Here is a 25,456-nt window from a genome sequence, read left to right on the forward strand (position 1 = left end):
AAAGTAGGAATTAAAATGTCATTAGACGGGAAAGACCGGGTAATTGGGAAAATATTTAAAATGGGGTTTATAAAAATTTTTTGTTTATTGATAATATCTGCTTTCATATTCACGTGTTTTCTTATTTCTAGGATTTCAAAATTATTGATTTGAGATACCTTGTAACCAGAATGTAGTATTTTAAAACCTGAATTAATATCGAAAGTATGGTCGTTATTTAATAAATGATCCGCAAATTCTGATTCACAGTTTCCCTTTAAAGCCCTAAGATGTTCTTTACTTCTGATCTCAAAGTTTCTATTAGTTTTTCCTATATAAAAGGAATTACAATCATTACAGTTGAGTTTATAAACACCTGATTTTTTAGTTTGACTATCAATTTGCTAAAAAAACATCTGATTAATTTAGATAATGTAACAAAATCTTACATTGACGTCATTAACGCTGTAATCGGATAATTTTACAGTCGACATAGCAAAATTTTAAATCAATACATAGGTATACAATTTATACATATAGGTACGTTTGTTTGTTGTTTAACTCAGAAGTCATACAGATTGTCACAATAACCTTTCATTCAAAGTTTCCCCGTGAATTAAAATAATATTTCATCTAGGATGTCAGCTAGACGGAATTTTATATTAATACCGATATTGTTGTCCTGAAATAAATAATACCTTAACAAATACGTTTCAGGATTTAAACACAACATATTCAACTGTAAGGCAATGCACTAGTGAAATAAAATAAATATTAATAAGTAAGCAATTACATGTTTCCATATTAATATTTGGAAGAATGGTATTAATTAAATAAATTCTAACACAAAACATAGATACATTTATACATGAGTAATTATGCTTGAGAACCTGTTGATATATTTCTTCAATTATGAAAAATATACATTTCAGCACGTAACCGAACTATGGAACCTACACTGTTAAAATTCAACAAGAATGTACAAAAGTCCGATCCTGAAAGTTCAGTTGAACTTGCAGAAAACGGGAACCGAAAAACCATTCACATTACTGTAGAAACTACCACACGCGGGAATCAGGAGGTATTAAGTACCAAAGTTTGGATAATACCTACGCGTTGAATTTTCCGAGGACGAAAACTCGAGTGTAACTTGACGTGTTAATAATGAAAATGATTTAAGAAATTGAAAGATTTTCCTCTTTCACAGCCAAATTAAAATCTTTCGATTAGTTAGTGGTTCAAATCATTTAATTCAAAAAGGAATTTTATTAATTTTCTTTTTTTTAATTGCGTGTCAATTTCATCAAAATATATATACCCACCGATCATTTTTGTTTTTAATACACAGCACATACAATATACTGTGGTGAATAACCAAAAAAAATGTTTTAGAATGAAAATAAATGAAATAATTAGAAAAAGTAAAACTTACGATTGTAATTCCATAGAACAAATCCCTGTGCGTTGAGAACAAGGCAAGATTCACCAGAACACAGTTAGAAACTTGGTATTACACAGTCGTGTTGAGTCTTTAGCTTTTCTTCCGATTACCTTTTGCGACGGCAATATTTAGAAAACTTAGTCGATATTATATTATGTGTCCAGCGACATAATTACAGGAGTTTCTGATGTAGAATTTCAGCCCCCAAACAAGAAAATGAGCAAAATTTGGCGTCCGCGGCGGACAATAGGAAACTCTGTAGAAAAGGCGATATTGCGCGAAATCGGCTGTGAGAACCCAAAACTGCGCACATCCGTTATCGGCCAGGCACTAGGCACTAGGCGCTAGGCGCTATCCGCTATCCGCCGGTCATGGCGCCCTATTTCAAATTCCAGCGCAGGAAAAAAGCAGCGAAAGTGAAAAGTGACTTTTCCTTCAGTATTGTTTATCAACGCGCGAGAATGGCTACGGCCAACAAGTCCCCGCTCGCTAGAAGAGAGCCGAGCGAGAGTCGCTGGTAAGAATCGATTCCGCATAGGTCGGTCGCACGGTCGCGGTCGGTTGTCACAAGGAAGAAACACAGGAGGAAAGCGGAGGCACGGAAAACGCAAGTGACGAGCTTCCCCACTGCGGGTCGCGGGACGACTGAGGGACGAGCGCCTGCTTAGCAACAAGCGTGCGCACGAACGAGCGCCGCCGCGTGTCGTCTCCGTCTGGCCCGAGCCGTGCGGGGGAGAGCGAGCGGGACGCGGCGCGAACGGCGGTCGCGCGGCGCCATGCGCGGATCACATCATTAACTCGTGAACACCAATGGGGCGCGGGAGGGGGAAAAATATTCGACCTTCACATGCACACATTTTACTACGCACCACTACAGGCGCACCGCCACATTATCGCCCGAACTTTGGATAATTTCTGCACGATTAGCAGAACCTCTGAACCGGGACTGGTGGTGTACCCGGGCTGGGCCGGGTGCTCGGGATTGGGGGAGAACAAGAAATTTGGTAAAATTCGACGGGAAAGCGGGTTAATCGAGCAGGAGAGAAGCAAAGGTCGGGCGGGTGGGAGTGTGTGTGCGAGTACCGCTTGTAGCCGTGTCGGCGCCGCGTGCTGGTGTGGGTGAGGAACAAAATGGCGGCCGCCCGCCTCCCCCCTCAGCCCGCATAGGTAGTGTAGGTACCGTCGCCATTTTCATCGAAGGAGGAAATTGCAGGAATTTTTCACTTGATCATTGTTAGAAAGTGACCATCGTATCCTTCCCACTCTCTCGGGGAAAAACATTTTCCGAAAAAAAAAACAAAATTAATCAATATTCTTTAGATAGTCTTGTCAAACTCCGTAGTTGCATTTAAGGCCATTTTAGATTTTTCGTAAAAAAATTAAAATTCTTTAGCAATTTGTAAATATGGAAATTAACAACAAAATAAATGTTTTCTTTAGCAAAAAAATATATTATTAATGCGCATTTAAGTAGATACATACTTGCAAATTTATCTAAAATATTTTCAATGATTTGTATCTTCAAATGCGAAGACCTTAACATACGTAGTTTATTTAGTTGAATGAATATTATTTGGAAATATGAAATAATTTTATTTCAATCAAAACAGGATGTTTATATTTATAAATATTATATATATTTCTGACGTCACTATTACACAATTCGTTGATTCCACAATCAATATAATATAATATTCTTCCTTTTAATTACCAAGATGAAAAAATCAGTTTCATGTAAACGCGGTAAATATCATTAATTTTAGTAGACAAATGATTAAAATAAAATAAATAACATGAAAGAAGTCGAAATTTACATCGTAATAATGAACTTTCAGAAACCAAGAAATTAGTTTAAAAAGTAACCAAGTTACTCAATCGTTTACTTTATAACTATTTGCATTTCTGTGGTCATTTTCTGTACCTGTCTATCTATAAAAGAAAAACAAAATCTCCGTAGGTACATACCTACCTAGAACCAACCCACCCACAGCGTGGAATAAAAACCTTCGAAACTGTAGTTACCTACCTACCCATTTTCATTATCAAGTTTTTTATATATTGAAGAAAAGTAACCCATTTTGTTATGAAGCCAAAATGCTTAACATAAATTTATTTACCTAGTGAAAATTCATATAGGGGAGAGTATGGTATATCGTACCGGTCGGTAAATCGTTCCACCTCGATATTTTTGCTACGGATCACTATTTTTTAATCCTGATAATATTCTGCCAACCGTTAGAAGCGTCATAGTTGTCCCGCCATTTTTATTTAGTGTTGGATCGTGCGTGCGCTGGAAGTGGTATATTTTTGTTTTTTCACAATTTTCATCTAATTTTTTCGGCTCCTGCGTAAGGTGATTTCGTGTTCAAAGGTAGGTATGTTAGTTTTTTCTCAAATTTAGTTCACTTAGCTTGTTTATATTCTGCAAATTACGATTGCCAAATCTTATTGCCACCTGTCGTTTACATGTTTTGTTGTCATTTTTTCATAAAAACTCAGAGTTTGTTAAATCTTACCACCAGTGGTTTGGTAAATCGTACCGGTACGATTTCCCGTAATTTTTTAGTTGTTTTTTAAGTAAATTATTTTCTAGTTTTAAATTAAAGAGTTCAGTAGGTACAACAAACACCAGAGATCTCGTCAGAGCCTTTGTTGCGACCACCACCACCAGTGACCTCGTCAGAGTCTTCCTTTTTACCACCGATGCAGTTCAGAAAGTTGAATTGGGGTAAACGAATTCAAACGCGTCGACATCTTTTCAACTATAAATTCTTGAGATTTCTCCAATACCAAAGAACCAAGGAAAGAAGAATACGCGCATGGCACAAAAGTCTGCTGAAATAACAGCAAGTCCGTATAAAAAAGGACTAGATGTTGCTGCTGGTAGACGCTCAGCTGTCAAAATGCCCAAATTAAAAATTGAAAAAAAGAAAAATTAGATTATTAAAACTGATAAAAAACCCATTAAGGGTAAGAAGTGTGCTCGACAAAGGCCAATTGCAGAAGTAGTGATAGTGAAGATGCTGACAGTATTGTCGTTTTGAATGATTCGGATACGGATATTGATGATGACGATAAAGAAAACGTATGCCACCTATGCTTTGGCAATTATTTTGAAAAGGCAGGACCCAAAGAAGACTGGATACAGTGCGTTCGTTGCCATAAATGGGTGCATGAAGCTTGCACCAGTAACCCAGACATTTGCTACACATGCATGCCTTAAAAATGTCCATGTTTTCTTCGATATAAATTGGAATAATAGTCTAGGTACGATTCACCATACCGGTGGTACAATTAACCGTACCGGTTCGTTAAATCGTACCGAAAACCATTTTTTATAAAACGTTTAATTTGAAAACATTCCAGATGCCTGTAAAATATGATTTAAATAAATGAAATAAGTAATTATTTGAACCTAACTCCAATTCTCTAACCAATTTCGATCATACAGTATTGGGAGTTAAGAGCGAAGTGGTACGATATACCATACTCTCTCCTACCTATCATATGAAAGTCTGCAAGGAGTTTTTGTATTTATTTTTATGAAGTTGTCTTAAGAAAAAATCCAATAAAATTCATAATTATTATTAATTATCAGAGTTCTTGGAATTTTTTAAATGCAAAAAATTTCAAAGAGGCTTCAGAAATTGACTGATTTGATTTTAAAAAATGTGGAGGAGTTCACTTTAAAAGTTTTTCCATCAAATTAGAGATTATAAAAGCATTCAATGCCCTTTTTCTAAATTTACCAAGTTGCTTTAAAAATTAGCACTCTGGCAACGGGGATGATTACGCTACCTTCAAGCTTATGCTGGTGAAACAAATTTTATTATAGGTCCAACTATTTCCCTTTGAATATGTGATGAATCTAGGTTTCTCCTAAATGTAAAAGTTTCCAATGTTCCATTTCAAATTTCAAAGCTGCGTCTTTAAAAAAGTTCGAGATATAATTGAAATGAAGTTATTAATAAGGCTAGTCAAGAACTTCCAATCATCGTGTCCTTTCAAAAATCGCTTGTGTATTATAATATCAGAAAGCATCGAATTAAATTGACAGAGAACTTTAAAAGCTACATTTATGATGGGGGGTAAAAGCCAGTGAGTAAGCTTTTCGCGTAGGGCTCAAGTTATTTGATAGGAAGATATTAACGTTCTGTAAACCATCCTTTGTTATGAGTATTTTGGTATTAAATTATAATGCTGGTCATGTGGTATGAATTCCAGACAAATTGGGTGGCCTTATAGAAGCAACCTGGAGGCAGACCGAAGAAGAGCTGGATCAATTGAATCAGAAGTCCGGAGGACTGAAAAGAAACTGTTTGGAAGTAAGAGGTGAAGAAGGAACACCATTCACGAACATAGCCAGTTGATGATGATGAAGACAAAAAGGCGCAATCCGTCCGAAAAATCAATATATCAAAACTATCAATATAGGGACTTGTTAATGTAGAAGTTTCCATATACGGCCGACGTTGCTCAAAGGGGGTGTATACAGCAAAAAACCGGACAATGTATTGGTGAAGCAATAAGTAATGGAGGAGCTTGTATGGTTCCGTGCTAACTACTAACCAGGAAGACTCTAGAAGACAACATTTTCTGATTCGGACATTCTGATGACACAACTAAAATTAAATAAACACAATTATACACCTAGTGCCACTCTATATGCTTAGCTAATACTCACATAAACATGGAAATTATAGACCAACAACCAACTTCAATGTGTAAGTACAAATGACTTTAAACAATGGAGTAAAACCACATAAGAAAAATTTCGATTCTTTTTTTAATCATTTTTTACAATTGTCGAAAAAATTTTAACGTACTGGGGTACCCCGCTCTAAAGTCACATTGTACATGGTTATTTATGTGAATTATAAATATATAGTGGAAAAACATACAGATTCAAAATATTACTCCAAAACATTAGATCGATTATCAAAAACATAGATAAATTTATGATATACCTCAACAGCTTTAAAACAATTTTGATTTAGTTGTGCTAACAAAACGCTGGCGCTGGTAGAATGATAAATACACACATAAAACAAACGAAAACTATAACACACACCGCAAAATTAAATACGCTACACAAAATGGTGGTTTAGATATATTATACATCAGTAATAAAATTAACATGATCATTCAAGAAGTAAACATCAAAGACGCTAACTGCACAAAAATTACAAATTTCCTAGCTGTACTTAACAGAACATTAACTGATCTCAACAACAACAAAAATATCATCATCATAGGAGACCTTAACATAAACACTTACGATACGATACGATATGGACACCCAAAAAGCATAGAATACCTAACAATGCTAGCACAGCGTGGACTCTGGAGCCCACGATAAATGTCGCAACACGAGTCACACCAAACACTAAAAGCTGTATGTGTATAGATCATATAATGATTAAACTATGAGAATATTGCTTCCTTAAAAATATATATATGTAACAATACTTAAATGCACCAGTTTGTCCTTTATGTTAATAAGATTATTATAACCATTACGTACTTATGATCTGTATAAATAATGATGATTTGCATGTAAAAGCCCAATGGACGTTTGAAAAAAAAAGGCAAAACTAGAAACCAAAACAATAGTACTTTAAAGCATAATTACAGGTGACTACATTGATAGCAATAGACACCAAGAGCGCGGAATCTGATCAAAATACAATACAATACAATACTATATTAACGAACAAAACGAATTAACCACTCTAAATTAAAAAAATTTAAAAAAATAGACAGGAGCACATCACGCCGAACACAGAATGTTGAAGAAGCCTGGGATAAATTTACAACGGCGTTAACACAATAAATAATTAATTAACCTCATCTGACACAAAACAAAACAAAAACTATGGATAATACAAGGAGTATTAAACTGTGTTCGTGAACGAGAAAAAATACACAGATAGAGTAAACGCACGCCATGTGACATATACCAACTTAATTACTATAAAAGACGTGGAAAAATCTACAATAAAATTATAATAGTAGCTAAGGAGATAAACTACAGACAAACAGAAAACAATAACCCATAAGCGATATCATCGAACTACTAAATATGAACTTGAAAAAATAGATGGTAATGCAAATAAAGAAACAATAGCAAAATACGTGAACAACTTCTTTACAAGCATAGGAAAAGTTTTGAAACACTAACAAATAGACCAACCATCAATTCACAAAAGACATAACAAAGACAATTTTACAAAATAATCAACAGCTAAATAATAATAAAAAACAACATTATATAGAGATTAGATAAAATAACAACGAAAAAATAATTAAATCCAATAACACACTTTACCAACTTTGTATAATGCAAAGCTGTTTTCCTAGTATTTTTGAATAAGGACAGGTGATGATCCTTAGTTATAAAGCAGGAGAACAAATGGAAATAACTAACTACAGACCTATCACATTGTTAAACTGACTATTAAAGATCTTTGAAAGAGTATTAACAAACGATATTATAAAGTAAATGGACGGTGACAAATTAATATCGGATAAACAATATGGGTTTAGAGAATAAAAGTGGCCCAAAAGCATTAGCATATGTAATAAGTTATATACATAGCAACCTAGTCAAGGGTTTAGCGATATTTCTGGAATTAACTAAAGCTTTTGATTTAATCTGCCACAAAATCCAATTTAAAAATTTATAAAATATTGGTATCACAGGAAACTCCAACTAATGAAACGTTATACAGAACACAACAAGTCATAATTAATCAATCACCATATTAGCCAGCCACTGCCGATTAAATATGGAGTTTCATAAGGAAGCATACTAGGGCCCGTTCTATTCACTATTTGCCAAAATGAACTATGCAATGGAGAAAACTCTAAAATATTCCTCATTTTAATGTAATGAATACCTATGTAAGGTGCTCAGGATGAATGGAATTGTGGCCTATATAAATGAGAAGTCATAATATTGTTTCAGCATTTATTACGCCAAGGAATCGATAAACAATCTTCATTCCTGAGTATCTATCACGGAAGATCGAGAAAGAATTTATCGATAATGTCGATAACTTGTCATCGTTCCCGTGTACTATTGCAAATCGCTAACGCACAAACAATAGTTCACGTCGAATAAACTAAGAACACTTCTGAAGGGTTGTTTCAGAGAATTTGAACAATTCAAATTTAAAAGTTAATTTTTAAGTTCTGTTATTATTTCAGTTCTGTCAAACAACTTGCCTATAGTGATACAGTAACAGAACTTGAATGGTACTTTCACAGAACGCGAAAATTAACGTTAAAATTTTATGAATTGTGCAAATTCTGTAAGTCATTGAAAACTATTGTTTGTTCTTTGCAAAGCAAGAATATGTTATAAGGAAGCCGGAACACGTGTTCTTCTAAATAATAATATTTGGCCTCCCGCGTTGAACACGTATTCATATATATTCTAAATGACTAATATTTCATTAGGAAATGGTCATGCAGTCACGTTTTTAACAGTAGGTTTATTGATAAAAAAGCCGTACTCATTTTTCTCCGTGTATGAATCAGTTATATGTTATATTAACATTGTAATAGTCATTTTATTAGTTTGAGTAATAGGAAAGGATTCATCCAATAATCATCATTCTCAAGTAATGTATAAATAAGTAAGTCTCAAACGCAATAATCATCATTCTCGGAAAATCATCATCCATACCTACCTACCTCACGTTGCCGAGATGCACCATGTGAATGGTTATGTTTTGTTCCTAGTAAACAACGAAGTTGCCTTCATAATATCATCACATACCTACTATTGATTATGGAACACGTCATATTGAAGTTGTCATCACATACCAGATCACTGACGTCATCATTAGACGAATGTCGCAGTTTGTCATGATTATTCCTTGATATATTATTATTAAAAAATATATATTTACGCACTGATATATATTTATGGACATATAAGTATCAATTACAATAACTGAAGAATCTGAACTAAATTTCTAAATTAAACCTTACTGAAAAATCCAGGCCAAACCGGAAAATGTGAACTATTTATCAGAAACATTCTACAGCTGTTTTGTTTTGAAATAAGAATATTATGCTTGGTTCCTATCGGAATGTCTTTTAATCAGTTTCTTGCTGGAAAAGTGTTTGAAATTTGGAACAATGGCATGAACATAGTGCAAATTCGAGTGCATCTGTTTTGAAAACTGAAGAAGAATTAATTAAGAAGAATTAGAACATTAGAAGTAGGCTGTTGGCGTTTTTTCGTGTACATAATCTGATTGAAAAGTAAAACGAAGGAAATTGACAATCTTGAAAGGGTATAACATCAGTTTCAGTACTCATTCGTTTGCTGTGGCGATAATTACCTCGAGGAATTGCGGTGGAACTCACTATATTGTGATTGTGTTGTGTGCTTCTTCGCAGAGATAAAAGTTTGATAATTTGAAGAGATTCTTAATAAATTAACAATACTCATGTTTATCTGTGTGTGATTTACTTATCCTTTCTTACAGTGAAACTTTAGGCTCAGATTTGTATGATTTATTTAAAATACAATATTGTCAAACAACAAAAAAAGCTGAATAAATATTTAAGAAAAACTTTTATTTTACTTTGGCAATAGAACTTTAATTAAGTGTTGTATTGTAATGCCGATTCAAAAGAATAAAGTGAACACATCGCATGTGAGGATTGCATATCCTTTTCATAAGAGGGTTTGCTGATTCCCGAATTTGACAATTTGGAAATTTGACCAGAAAAGCGGAATAACATTTAATAAAGTACTTACATTGCATATGAGGTATTTTCTTTTCATGAAAGGTTTGCTGACTCCCGAATGTGACAGTATGGAAATTTGATCGGAAAGGTGGAATAACCGTTAATTTTTTTCGTGTGATTCTTCTCCTGCGTAATTTTTTTTAAATTTTATTTATTTTGAGTTTTACATCTATATTTCCTTCAATTTTTATTTATACACAGACACTTACAGCTGGTGTAGGTGTATAGGTTTTCATTCACTGAAGGATATTAGGATACAGATGAAAAGATGCTTTTACAATTTATTTATTGTTTTGGTGTTTAATTCGTAGAACTCCATTTAATTTTTTTTAAATAAATTTAAAATAAATCAAATTTAATAATGTTATAATAATTATTAAGTTCTGAAAGTATTTCTGTGATTTTTACAGTTTTTTAATGTGACAGCTGTTTCGGCTTAATAAACTGTAAAAATAACAGAAATACTTGCAGAACTTAATAATAATTATAACATTATTAAATTTGATTTATTATAAATTTATTTAAAACAAAAAAAAAAATGCTTTTTCAACTTTAAAACTTCTTAAACTTCGTTAAACTTCTTTCTTATTACTTGGTCTTTCCACGTGCATACAACTGCACATTTTTCGGTTTCTAACTAACTAACTAACTAACCATCACGCCGTTTCGGGAAAACTCATTTCGGTAAAGACAACATTATTTATTTATTTATTTACGGACAAATAGTCCATTAATAATATAATATTTTCGACACGAATAAGGAACAGGAAAATTAAAGAAAATTATTTTTACGAACACAAATTTAAAAGGGAGTGCAGTTAAGAGCGTACGTAGATTTTAAATATATTTAATAGTTTTATTTGCGAGTGTTCTTGAAGTATAATTCCTTGGAGACTACACTGGATTACCAAGCATACTGTCGGGGTGACACAAAGATGAATCCTCATCGTCTCCGCGTAGCCTGCCAAACGTTCAAGGATGATGGTTAATTGAAGATGGCCTCGCGCACTCCTTCCCACGAATCTCTACCTGGAGCTAACTTATTCGGATTTCTCGGGGACCTGTCGTCCTGCTCACCGCTGGCAGACTCTCCAGACACCCTCAGACAGAACAACATGATCAAGGTTCTTCAATGCTTTCACACATTCTGCCCTCCTTGCCTTAGCCCCACCATAGCCCTGGTGATTGACAAGGGTCCATGCTCATCAGACGTGACAATTCATTAAAAGTTATCATTAAGTTATATGCAAAAGTTAGAGAGTTCAAAAGAAAGATTGTGTCACTGGTTAGTAAAGCTGCACAGGAAAATATCTTTTAAAGGGTTTGGCCAATGTTTTTGTTGTTGTTTACTGGAAGTTTTAGGTTACTAGGTAATGCGTTATATTGCGTATATTTTGGAGATAATTCCAAATATGAAGATAAGTGTATTTGATTTTGTGATCGTGTTACATTCGCTAAATATATTAAAATGAAAACCTTAGTATGTATTAAATCGTTGCGAATACAAACGTGATATTAAAGTATGGAAATTGACAATAAAATGTAGGTACCTATTAAGTTATGTTAGCAGAACACCTTTTTTGATTTTATAACCTAAATTTTCGATTGATTATAACTTAAATTTTCGATTAATTATAACTTAAATCTTCGATTAGTTGTGGATTTTTCAAAGCATAAATTTGATCGTTATTGCGGAAAACCGTAAAAACATAGATTTATGGTACACAATTCGTAAATATTTCCTAACTGCCGAACCCCGTGGGCGCAGATTACGTAGAAATAAAGAGGGGGGGGGGGTACCTGTTATCAAGTAAATTATCCCGGACCGGGATTAAACATTTAAATTACAATATTTTGACATATCGCTTATCAAAAAATATTTAATCAGATGCCCCAAATTCGTAAATAGAAAAATGTTTCCCGGTAAACAAGCGACTGCGGTATGTGAAGAGATTGGCTTTTCAAACAGTTATAAAATTCAGATAAAACTTCTCATTGCTGTTTGATCAAGGCTCACTTTATCTTATCAATATTCATTTCAGTTATTCCTAGTTTAATCAAATACTTTGAGGTTTCAAATTGGGAATTATGCCAGTCACTTTTCACAAACCAGTAATAGCTGAACACTTTATCTGTTGGCGACAAGTTTTTTAGTGTAAATAAAATGTGGCAGTCGCTTGGCTTAGGAACTATGAAACTAATTGTAATAAAATGTAACTCACAGTACGTTCAGTGGCGTAGAAGTCCAAAGGGTTTTTAAATCCAAGAAAAATTACTTTAACTCCGGTTTGGTGCCCATCGGGAGAAAACGGGGCAACGAGTTGTAATCTGTAAAACATAGATGTCTAGTGGGAAGCCGGGTTAATGGCATGTTCTACCAGAACATCATTGAACATAATTCTAGAAATAAGTGTCATTGAAAAAAGAAGACGACAGACACGCTTAATACGCGCTCAATATTAATTTCTAGGTACATGGTTGACATTTTTGTTGTGTTTCTTCTCTCCTACTACGAGTCTCTTCAAGACATTAAGTTATTACTTTACTTCTCTAAACACAACACCTCCAAAGAAAACATAGCCCTTAGGGAGCCTCCAGGGTAGAGTTACGATACGAAGCGATTGTACCACCCTAGCCAGGAGCATTCCTATCTCGGTTAGACCAGTACACCGGGGGGCACTGATTTGTTAGGAATTGGAACATGTGCTCTGAGGATGGGAAGAAGGTTTGAGTTTAATCGCCCGGTATACATGCCAACCTAATAAGTCAGTATTGGAATTTAGGTCGGGCAGAATTAAAGGAATTGATTGAGTGTTGTTTTTTCTTCATTTTTACTTTTTCTTGCTTCTTCTTGCATATCCTTGCCTCTTTTTGGCTCTTCCTGGTCAATCTTTCTCTTCTCGTTTATTTTAGTTTATCTTGCCTCTTCTTGTTTATTCTAGTTTATATTGGCTCTTCTTGCCTCTTCTTGGCTCGCTTTAGCTCTTCTTGCACTTCTCGCACCTTCTCGCCCCTTATTGGCTCGTCTGGTCTCTTTTTGCAAGTTTCTACCACCTCCCCCCTCATCGTCTCTTCTAGTCTCTTATTGTCTTATATAAAAATAAAATAACTTTCATTGGTTTCCTCGTCGGGAATCGAACGACAAAAGTAATTGAGGTTCCTGTCACCCAAAAACTGGGTCGAAACAATAACAAAACACAAGCAGCGGTGCTGAGTACAGATGTACCCATCAAAATTTGATTTTAAGTGATTTTCGCGCAATTTTTTTCCTTGTCTTTAATTTAAAATATGATCTTGTGCAATTCCTCATTTATCCCACATATTTGCTGTAAGGATTAAGGATTTTAATTTTTTTTAAATTAAAAAAATGTTCCGATCGCGTTAGAGTGAGCTAAGCACTCTTTCGTCTGTCGACTGTCCAAATGCAGGTGCGTTTAGCGCCTTTTTTCAATTACACTAATAACTCACTTGAACTTTGTTCAATAATATTAATTTTTACATCAAATTGTGGGTAAATCTTTGTAAAAATCTTACACTTCCATGGCGTAATTTTTATAAAATTTTGATGCTCTGGGTCGTTTCCGACCCACCAACCGAGTGAACGCGTTCAATTTTCAGACGTTGCGATGACATAGATATTAGCATGTGGAGTTCCATGATAACTGAACACAGTGACAATTCAACACACTTTTAAGAAGTGATACAAAGTCATTAGAAACGATGAAAAACCTAACCTAAGCTAACCTACATAACCCAGTTAGTAAAGTTTTTGTTTCATCACTTTCCATGACTTTATTTAACTTTTTAAAGATGTGATGAATTATCATTGTGATGATTTATCCGGTTACCAGCATGTGGATTACCTGCATATAGTGCCTTATTCGGTACACTCTACATTTCCATCTTACACACGACTTGATTTCATTTATTTTGTATTATGTTTCGAGATACATACTCGTTTTTCTGAAACTTACTGAAATATTAAAGCTGAAATAAATCAAATCCTTCCATGTGTTACAAGAAAATGCTTTAGATTAGAATACGACGAGTGCCTACTTTCCTGCTTAGTTGATTTGTCAGTCGTGACGCGTCACTGAGCCAACACTCACCAAGTACTGGCCTGAAATAAATAAAGCTGTGGCGCATCAGCAGGCGACACTTCTGTAGGTACCTAGTCTATTTATTGTAACTTTACATAACGCACGTCATGTACAGAGGTAGGTAGGTATGGGTGGTAATATGTATCCTAGCAGTCCTCAGTCCTCATTACTCTATACAGTCAGCTCTCCGCACTACCTGCGGAGGCCTCTTGCAAGACTCGTCATAGTATTTGCCTTAACCATTTCTCTTCCGGGGCTAATTTATTTAAAGAAATTTTTTTTTTTATTTAACTGAGCACAAAAAAAAACTTCTGACGACATGAGTTGCCGAGTAAGAAAGTATTTTTTTTTAATTTTCCCGAACTGTCGCATTGCATTTATTTACTTAATAGATAGATAATGCTTTTTTTAAAAATAATTATTGAAAAATTAGGATTATTTAAGTTGTCCATATTTTCTCATAAGAAATTGCTAGTTTACAAAATTGAAATATGAAAATCTCCTAATAATTAGGCAATTTTATTCAAAATAGAAATATTTAGACTGAAGATTTTGAGAATATTGCTGAAAATCATCACACAAAAATTAAAATTTGTGTTAAAAAAAAAAAGATTTTAGGTTGCAATAATTTAACAAAATTTACACAAAAAATGGAATCACGTAAAGGGATGCTGTAGAAAAATTCCAAAAAGTGGGAACCGAGACCAAAAGATGGGAAGAAATCTGATAAAAAGCAATTTTACTTCGTGGTTTGATTATATCGATTTCTTTGAAAAACTTGTTAAAACGTTTCCCGTCCGGAATGTGTCAAGCGGTCGCGAGACTGTCTAGCCTGCCCGTAGCAACTGGGTGAAATACTCCATAGAAACACAATCTGTTCATTAATATCTTATTGAGAAGAGAATTTATTGCATTCATAGCTCTAGAATGACATGTTCCTTTTGAAGTAAACTGGACCATGCAGCTAAGAAACTGGGACGATATAAACTATGGGGGTGCAATAGGGTGGCGTTAATTTATGTTTATCCTACGACTAATGTTTTCTTCTTATATTGTACCTACACAATAAATTCAATTGTTTTCAAATGAAAACTATAAACGATTTACTATGCAAATCTATAAAATAATGTTTCTTTCCATTGGAATAATTTGAAATTATTTGAATTTGTCGTAAACATTCAAATAAATTAAGCAAGCGCACAGAAAAATGACAAGCATTGCTTATGATGTCTATGGAAAGGCTATACAGAGAGAATGGGCTTTTCTACTTTATGTAACCTCACGTTTTTAAGTCACGTTGGGTGAACTTAGGAACATTTTTCGCGGTATAATTTTGCAATCGGTGACGTAAAAGTTTTTTTTTCAACTGCACTAAAAGAAAGGAATCCCCTAATAATTGGTAGACAAGTTTTTACTATGTGTTTTACGACATTTATTTATTACTGCTTTAAAAATGTATATTTATTGTTTACGGCAAGTACAGAGCAGGTATTTGCTAATTGTTATTATTTTACACATCTAAACAGTTTAACGATGTCTTTTGGTTACAAACGAGAAATATTTGTCGGATCTATTATTAAGCTATTTCTTGATAGACTAATTATAATAATAATACCTACCACATATTAATCATCGAAGCAGATCTATTTGGAAGGGTCTACCCCAAGGCGATGGAATATTTCCGATTTGCATGTCACTATTCCCCCTCAATTAAAAGTTATTGAGTTATTAGATGACATAGCTTTCTTCTTATCATCCAAAACATCCCACCCGCTATCAAAAATCTTAATGAAGCTATGGATAACCTTTGCACATGGCTCGTTTTAAATGGATTTAAACTTTCAGTCCAAAAGAGTCGGTGTGTCACCTTTTAAAACCGAAAAATTCAATGACATTATTTCATCAAAATGGCCCAACTTTTCTTTTTTATTTACTGATGGATCCAAATCTCCAGACTCTCATAACTATGGTATAGGTATTAACGTTTACCACAATAATTCTAATGTCAGTATATTTAATTCAATATCAAATCATATTCTATATTTTCAGCCGCGTGCATTGCAATAATTGAATCTCTCAAAAATATAATCAAAAATTATTTTCAACATTCCCTTGTTCTCTCTGACTCTCTCAGTTCTCTTTAAAAAGTTAAATCCAGTCCTTTTCTTCATCCTGATGATCCTTATTCGAGTGATGATAGCCTCCATTCAAAGGTCTAGTAAACCGTAATTCTGATTTGGGTTCCTGGACATGTTGGCATCGTGGGTAACGATTTGCGGATTTCTTTGCGGAGCATCCAACCCTATTGTTACCCTCATAAGCCGTATTCCCCTATCCGACATTTTTTCCATCCTCAAATATAGATTCCGCAATGTTTGGTTATAGTATTGGCACATTGCTAGTCAATCCACGAGAGTTTCTGTGACTCAATAAAAAGGACTATCCCATTAAAACAGTGGGTTTCAACAAATTCCCCCATTTCTCCAAAAAATAAATTTCCTCACTTATTCGAACGGCTGATCTTTTTAAAATTCACGTGCTTGACTCCTCAGATTGTATATTCTGTGGTCTAAAAGTGGAAACTTTAGATCACTTATTTTTTGGTTGGCCCTCTCTAAACAAATATCCTCTCTTCTATCAAACCTTATCTAAAATTACCTCCCCTCCATTCAACATCTCATCCTTTCTAAGTCTGAATTCGAATCCAATCTTCCATATAACTTTTGAATTTGCCCATTTAAGCAAAATTAATATTTTAATTTACCTTCCCTCTCTCCATAATTTGATGCCAAAATTTCAAAATGAAGGCCTAGAAAATCCTTAAAATGTTAAAGCCAGAAAAATTTAAAAATAAAAAACATTAAGAAAAAATATCAGTTAAAATAAGATTATTTTCATTTGTTCCTACAACGAGGATGATTACAGACCGTAATAGTCCCTATACGATGATGAGAAAGGAGCGAAGCAACTGCAACGATGCGTCGTTCCTTTACGTTATAAACGACAACACACGATAATCACGTACCGAAAAGAATTTCGCTTTGGTAGTATCAGAAAGGACCACGTTGTATACGTTCGTCCCTACATCATAGATGACAGCGGAACGTAACACGTAAGTACTCGGAAGAATGTGACTTTACTAGCATCTACATTCTTCAGGTGTCTCCATTCCAAAGCAATAACGGGGTAGTCCATAATGGCCAAACAAGAATTCACATTCCTAAATCAAGTTCTGATGGATTGATTCAGTGAAAAGTTTTTTTTACGAGTATCAATTCCGTCCCAAATATCCTAAAAGAGTAAAACTAAAATAAAATCAATTTAGGAAAAGAGCATCCTATCATTTTAAGTTTTGCAAGTCAAGCATTTACCTATGCCATCTAAATTTTTTGCAGTAGGTAGGTACCTACCTAAATAATATTCAATTGAGTGAAAATATTGGCTTAAACAAAATAATTTTAATTTAATACGACTTTAAGAAATAATAAAATTACTTTTCTGACATTTACTGGCAACATTTTAAAACATTATAAATCAATTCTAGTTAAGGCAATGCACCGCTTCGTGTAACTTTCGGAATTGGGCCGCTAACGTAGATGACGTAGATGTCGTTAAGGTTGAAATTCCCGCTTCCCGTTTTGATTTATACAAACGAAAGCATCACAAATATTTAACTGTTTAAAATAATTTTTTAAAGTTCACATTATGCAACAAAACCACAACAGAAAAGGGGTTCGTAAGTATGAGAGTTTGCACTCACACAAATTTCTCGTATAAAAAAAATAGTATTTAAAATGAATTTTTTGTTTATCTATTTTATAACACAAATAGTACAAAGTTATTTTCTTATTTTTTAACTTTATTTTATAAATATAAAAAAAAAAAATTGTAGACCAAGTTATCGTGAATGTTTTCAAAGTCGGTGACCACTGTAATTAAAAACAACTCAACGGACTTGAATGAAATTTATATGGTTTTTTGAAAGCATAAAATTCTATTTTTCATAAACAATAAACAAGCGTTTTTTTCCCTCCGATTGTAAATAATCAGAGGCCGCCATTTTCTTTATTTAAAAAAAGGCTTTTATCAGGCATTTTAGTTTGATTGATTTTAGATGGTCACCGCAAAGTCAACTTGTGGGACGGGGTCCCAAAAATGTGATGATAACTTGGTTTGCAATATTTATTTTCTTTGTCAAATAAAAGTTTAAACATAATATAATCACTTTTTATAATTTATTATTATAATAAATTTAAAAAAATTACGACTATTCCTAACACCTTAACAGTTGACTGAATAAATGTACGATCTACTTTTTCGATATGGGCAATGTGTAAACACAATATTATGATCATAAATCAACATTTCTGTTAGAAATTTCGGAAGTGCAGATATTGACCATCTAATAAAAACATGGACAACCTGTTTTGCAAATCCGACACCTTTATAAAGTATCCACATGACATAATACATGTTTAATCAACACATTTTCGGAATTACTGCTCGCCTAGACCTAATTTGTCATCTTTGAATGAGTCAATTTCAGTCAATGTTTGACAGCGGCATATTTCAGGAAAATTGCACCTGTTCGGCATTCTTACCTCAAATGGAATTTGGATGTGAATTCACGAGTGATTTAGTCGGGTATATTAAATCAACACTATTTAAAAGAATGCTGAGATCTTTACTAAATTAAAATAAATGTGTCAATTCATAACGTGTGAATTTATTAGGAAAGAAAATTGTTGAAAAAATATAGATAAGCTTACCTTCGATTGACCTGGAGAGTTAGTGATTGATGACTTTCACGTATCTGCAAAAAAAAATAAAAAATATATTTTACATCATAATATATGTTAAGGGGAAGGGGAGAAGTTAGAAAACAGTTGATTTGTGATAAAAACTGTGATACTATAACTTACTTTCCGAGGGAAAATATTTACATTTATATCGAAAATTAGTGAATTGCGCTACTTTTTTTATTTTTTACATTTCCTCCACAGTATATCATCTTTGGGAATGTTCTTTTTTTTTTTATTGGAGAAAAAATTAATTGGAGAATTCGCCTGCATCCTAACTATTTCTCACATATTAACATGGCAGCCTTTAAAAAAATAATAAGCCTTTACAAATACCGATAATTTTACAAAGTAAGTTATATTAACAATCATTAAATTTATGAAGTAACCCCAACGCAACCTACAGACAACAAACATAAATACTTTTTGCTTAACCCTCGATCACTCGCGCAGTTTTTAGCCTCGTGAGCACTCGTGGGGTGTTGTGGCCACCCCACATACTCAAAGTACATTTTTATACATATAGTATCGGTTAATGCAATTATACCAGCATTTTATTATATAGTGTTGTATGACATGTGTAAATAAAAAAAAAACGTAAATTTTATAAACCAACTTTATTACTGTTCTACAAAACATTAGTAATCAGCCTTTCTAGTCATAATATTGAGATCTTTCTACAAAGAACCAAGAAAACAACTTCTTAGTTTTTTACCTAAACTTTCTCATTGAAAATCATAAATATAAGGGTTAATTAACAAAATCAAAAAACATTTTCTTATGTCCTCACGTTGCAAGTGCTCGTGCCAAACTGCCCCTCCCTCCCCGTGTCGACGGGTTTAAAGGTCACTAGAAGGTACTGAGGCGAGCGGACTCGTAACTAGACAAATTATTATTCATTTTTACGTTAAAAAATGCGTGGGGTGCTGACAGCACCCCGCGCTAGTGATGGCGGGTTAATTTAATTTATATTTTGTGGGAACCAACAAATAAGAAGATGAGGAAATCATGATCAACACACATACAACAAACTACAGTCCTCCTCGGAACAGGAATACCTAGTGAGGAGGACTTTGAACAAACTACACCACTTTATATTTTTATTTTACTTAATATTGTACCTTTTTCACTTTACTTTATATTGCCGTTAAATAAAAAAAAAAAAATGAGAAATTGCACAATATCCATTAACAAATGTTTACAAATATTTTTTTGAGAATAGAGGGTAAAGTCATTGATTCGAAAATGTTGTTAAACAAAAAAGTGAGAAAGTACATAATGTATGAAGGAAGTATGAAAAGGTTGTTGTTTTTATAAGAAAACAGCTTTTAATTTTCTACTAAAGGTAATGCATGTATCAAAAAATGTGTCAGAATCCTTCAGGTTTTGATTTTGATTAAACAATTCACACATTCTTCTGATGGGATCACTACCACCAGCATTTGTACGCGACCGGCTAATGTGGAATAAGTTGCTAAACCTAGTTGTTTTGGGTGGTATTTTAAATTTTATTAGTTTGAGTAAGTCAGGACAGTTGATAACGTTATTGCAAACTTTACGCAGGATCATGAGATCAAGGTATATTTACCGGTTAGAGAGAGCGGATACGTTATATTTCAATGGCATATTTATGTATCCCCGTTTAGGTGCACTCATTCTTAAATTGAAGAACTGCAAAAATTTCTTTTGGATATTTTCAATATTGTCTATATAAATACCGTGTTTTGGAGTCCAAATGGAGGAGCAATATTCAAGTTGAGAAAGGACCAGCGTATTGTAAAAAGCTATTTTCAAGAAAGGAATTAGTTGCAGGAAGAAAGAATGAAAAAAAGGATCGCTGATTTATGAAAATAATATTTCGCTACACGTGTTATGGTTCGAAATTGTGCAATTGTTTAAATATAGATTTATAATAAATATACCAAATTATAATAATATTTACAACTCATTTAATTACTCGTAATATGGAAAAAGGATTTGTGGGTTAGTTAAAACACATGATTTATGATTAGGTATACCTATTTTATAATCAGTTTTCAGGCCCAACTGAAAGTTATTGACAAATTAAAATAATTATAAAACAATGCATTTAAGAGAAGTCTCAACATCTCTCAACCATCGGGATCCAGTGAAACTATGGCAACCCCAATAATTGGGGTATATTGTGAGACTGAAGGCAATGGGGATGGAAAAAAGATGAAGAAGGGGAAGGTGGGGAAGTACCTGACTATTCAGATATGGTCACCAAACACGGCTGAAGCCATTTCAACAACGTTTCAATTCTGAATGGTGGTCTTTCACTAGGGCGATACTGAGAGTATCTTCCACTCTGGCCGCAAATATATCACATATTATTTTGATAAAAGTAATTGTCAAACTTGAGAACATGATGTTTGATGCTTTTTTAATTAAATTTGAATACATTTTCCACTTCTTTTAAATTGGCCGGTATTTCTTGGAAGATCTTAAAACGAGTCTCTACCATGAAGGAATCGAGTTTGACACTTGGCTAACATTTCATGTTCATATTGAAATGACTTGTGGCACTTCATTAAGAATGCTGGGCTTTGTGCTACGCACTGCAAGGAATTTTAGTGATACCTTGGTTCTCATTGTTTTATTCAACTCCTTAGCAAGGAGTAGTCTTGAAAGTAGGTCGGTAATTTGGAGTCCACACCAGGTAAAGTATTACCTCATGTTGGAGAGAGTTCAGGAGAAATTCCTGAGATTTCTATGGCTACTACCCGTGGCTCTGTCACATCAAATTTCTTTTGGGTATATTCGGAATGAACCATCTACAGATTAGAAGGAATGTACAAATTGTTCAGACTGATTCGTGGATTGTTTGAAAACTCGGCTATCATGGAAAACATTCATTTATACTCGTTGTCTCGGACACCGACATAGCTCAAAATGATCTATCTCCCAGCCAGCAGGACTAACTTTGCAATGGTCTTCCCGGAGGGGAGAACAATCTTGCTGTTGAACAGAATCAATTTGGATATCAACATTTTAAGCATAAATGAAGCTACTTAAAAGACAAGCTCTGCTATTACTAGTATAGGCATATGCCCAATGTCTATATTTATGTAAGAAGTTTCCTTAAAAAATGTATTTAAAAACGCTTTAAAATTAACAATTTTGTAAAGTTTTTAAAATTAATACATAAATTGAATTGAATCTTTGCCGTTATATATATTTATGATTTCTGATTATTTAGTATTTAAATCTTTTTTTTAATATTAGTTAAATAATTTTATTTCCATTTTCTTTAAAATATATATTTTGATTATTTAGTTTCATTTTTATTTTTTTACTATTTTATTATTTTAGAAGTCGATGGAATTCTAGTAAATTATAATGTAAAATTAATTTTAAATAAAATAAATACATATGTAAATAGTTATTTTGTATTTCACGCCCAGCACAAATTACATCTAAATGAGCATAACACCACCAAAACTAAATACTCTACAATGCGAGGTATACAATATTGGATTAGGAATAGTACAATAAATAAATGAAACAAGTAAAAGCAGAGCTATTACCAGGGCTGTTTGTTTAATTAGATTTGTTGCTCTGCTTGCCGATATAAATTCTACTGAGACATCGCAACTCCTTCCACTTGTTTAAAAAGTTCACCCTGGAATGCAAAGTATCACGTTTTGAGGCAGTGTTCAAAAAGCTTTCAGATGTCTTCCTCTTATATCTCGCTGAACATTGTCATGGAGTCTTCTAGAAGCAGAAGTAACAATATTTTCCCTACCGAGAAAGTACAAGGCCTTTAAGTCTATAATAGCCAGGTAACGTTTTAAATACCCTTATGAGATAAACATTGTGAGGCGCAAAGACGCCGTTCAATTTGTATAAAGAACCTTTAAATTCAGTACATTTAAATGATTCACCATTTCATGGGAAATAAGAATCTAGAAAATCAAAAAATCAAATCAATCTTTACACATCTGCCCTGATAATAGACAATGTAATGCTGTCCTAAACGTTGGATGGAAAGAAGGAAGTAGCACAACACGACATGATACCTTAAAATAAATCATTATAATACTCTCTCAAATCATATCTCTAGACCTGTTCATATTTAGTGATTGATGCGTTAAATATACCAACAACATCCTTGTAATCATTAACCAAATTGGGAGTATGCAATTGGGATTCCGTGTTGGAGTTGTTGCAATAATACACTAGATATTGCCTTGATGTTGGTTTGCGAGTTAGATGGAAATAAATCAAGTATAATAAGTTCAGGGCTGTCAATTAATATATTTATGATTTTTAATAAACAAGTAAAGTCATTAACTATTAATTTTAATATATTTAATTGACACAGTAGATAATGGTAATTGACACATACACACAGAGTATTCGAGAGCAATCCACAACATTCCAGAACATCCCGAAACATTCTGGAATGTTTGGGAATAGTCTGGAACATTCGTCAACATCCCAGATCATAATGAACTAAAAATGAGGTTACAGGTCGTTTACTGATAAACTTTTAGTAAATTCGTAATCTTGATAATACGTTGGCTAAATAGTAAAGGGTTTTCCAATAAGAGGTGTTTTTTTGAATAGCCCGTTATTTCGGTAGATGTTACTTTTGAAGCTGTCATTTTTTGACATTTGACAAGTAGAAACTACGCCATTAATAAAAATGGAACGACACACGCTTCAACAACCCATTGAAATTATTAAAATTCACTTGAGTGAATCAAATGCAAATCATCTTGAGTGATGCGGCCTATTTCCACCTCGGTGGCTTCGTCAACAAGCAAAATTGTCGCATCTGGGGCTCGGAAAACCCAAGAATTATTGTTGAAAAGCTTTTCTATCTTCAACGTGTGACTGTTTGGGGCGGTTTATGGTCCGGTGGAGTCATTGGACCTTACTTTTTCGAAAATGAGGCTGGAGCAACAGTTACGGTGAATGGATTGCGCTATCGATAGATGATTAATGATTTTTATGGCCGGAACTGAATGGTATTGATCTGGACAACGTTTAATTTCAACAAGACGGCGCTACGTGCCACACAAGCAACGAAACCATTGATCTTTTACGATTGAATATCAAAATAACACCTCTTATTGGAAAACCCTGAACATGGATATTATATTTATTGGAAGTAGAGAAAAGTCGAGCAACGCAGAAATGCAAAAGAGTCAGTTAGTAATTAATAAATAATTCAAATGTCAGGGCCGTTCCCTTTTAACTACTTGGTTTATAAACTATAGGTGTGAGTAAACGGTAATACCCATGTTCATTATCGTAAAGTAAGAAGTTCGGGTGTAGATGGTTAAGAATCAGTGGCAGATAGAGTAGAGATAGCAGCTACCAGGTAATACCAGGTGTGTACCAGATACTAGATACCCGGATGACCGAGACGAGGCGGAGTTTAGAGTATGTTTAGCACATAATTACGACGAAATTGTGCTTTCGAAGTTTCCAATACACCGCCGTTAATGGCCCCGACTAAACAGTCCGACTATTTAATAAACTGATAAAACAAACACAGGCACGAATGCGGCGGTATGCAAAATGTATAACCAGATGTTGACTGTCCTAAAACGGGAATTCCTCCTAGTTGGGCAGTCAAAGTATTTTTTATCTACATGTGTCATTGTATCATCACCTGTACTAAATAAATAAATAAAAATAAAATAAATAAATAAATAGATACTGGATACTTATTTTCAGTCATTTCACTCGGAACACGGTAGGCAGTAGGCTGTATGAACCAGGCAGTAAGAAGTGGACATTTAACTTCCTACACATCTACTATAAGGCGCCTCTATGTGTTCAATGAAAATATTCATTCATGGCTCGTCAGCTTGGAGATGAAACGATATCCGATGATTAAAAGGCTTACCGCTGTTAGTTCAGATGAAACGTCTCCAACTCCGCATAAACCTTATTCCTCATTAAAAATACGTCGTATACACAACATCATATATTCCCTATAAACTTTTAATTTACTATTTTTATGACTTTAGGCTATGCGCCACGTCATGTAACATTTGGAATTAGGCCGCTAACAATAACACTCCTTACGTAGATGACAATAAGGTTTAAACTCCCGATTAACGATTTTATTCATTTATTTTTTATGCAAAAAACATGTCCAAAGAGTGTTTCATTTTATTTTTTCGAAGCCCAGGCACAAATATTTAAATTTTTTAAGATATTTTTCCTAAAATTTTAATTTGCCACGTTATACAATAAAACTATAGCCGAAAATGGATTTGTAAGTGGGAGATTTTTAACTTTAAATCGTTTTTTATATGCTGATGTTTTATTTTTTTCTGGGCTTATAAAAAGACTTTATTTTGTTTTTATGTTTTTATTTTGCAGGCCAAGTT

The 25,456-nt window shown here is 33.7% G+C and overlaps 1 long non-coding RNA gene across 1 annotated transcript in view; it reads right to left on the reverse strand.

The window, feature by feature from the left end:
* Nucleotides 1-25,456, reverse strand: part of LOC149422684 (uncharacterized) — a 147,797-nt gene that overhangs the window by 64,032 nt on the left and 58,309 nt on the right. Inside the window, exon 2 of the long non-coding RNA XR_016302436.1 lies at nucleotides 19,056-19,099. This is a non-coding gene — a long non-coding RNA (uncharacterized LOC149422684). The remainder of the gene's footprint in view (nucleotides 1-19,055; nucleotides 19,100-25,456) is intronic.

The sequence above is a fragment of the Hesperophylax consimilis genome, chromosome 7, assembly GCF_061612785.1.
Source record: "Hesperophylax consimilis isolate HC1 chromosome 7, BYU_Hcon_1.0, whole genome shotgun sequence".
Lineage (NCBI taxonomy): Eukaryota > Metazoa > Arthropoda > Insecta > Trichoptera > Limnephilidae > Hesperophylax > Hesperophylax consimilis.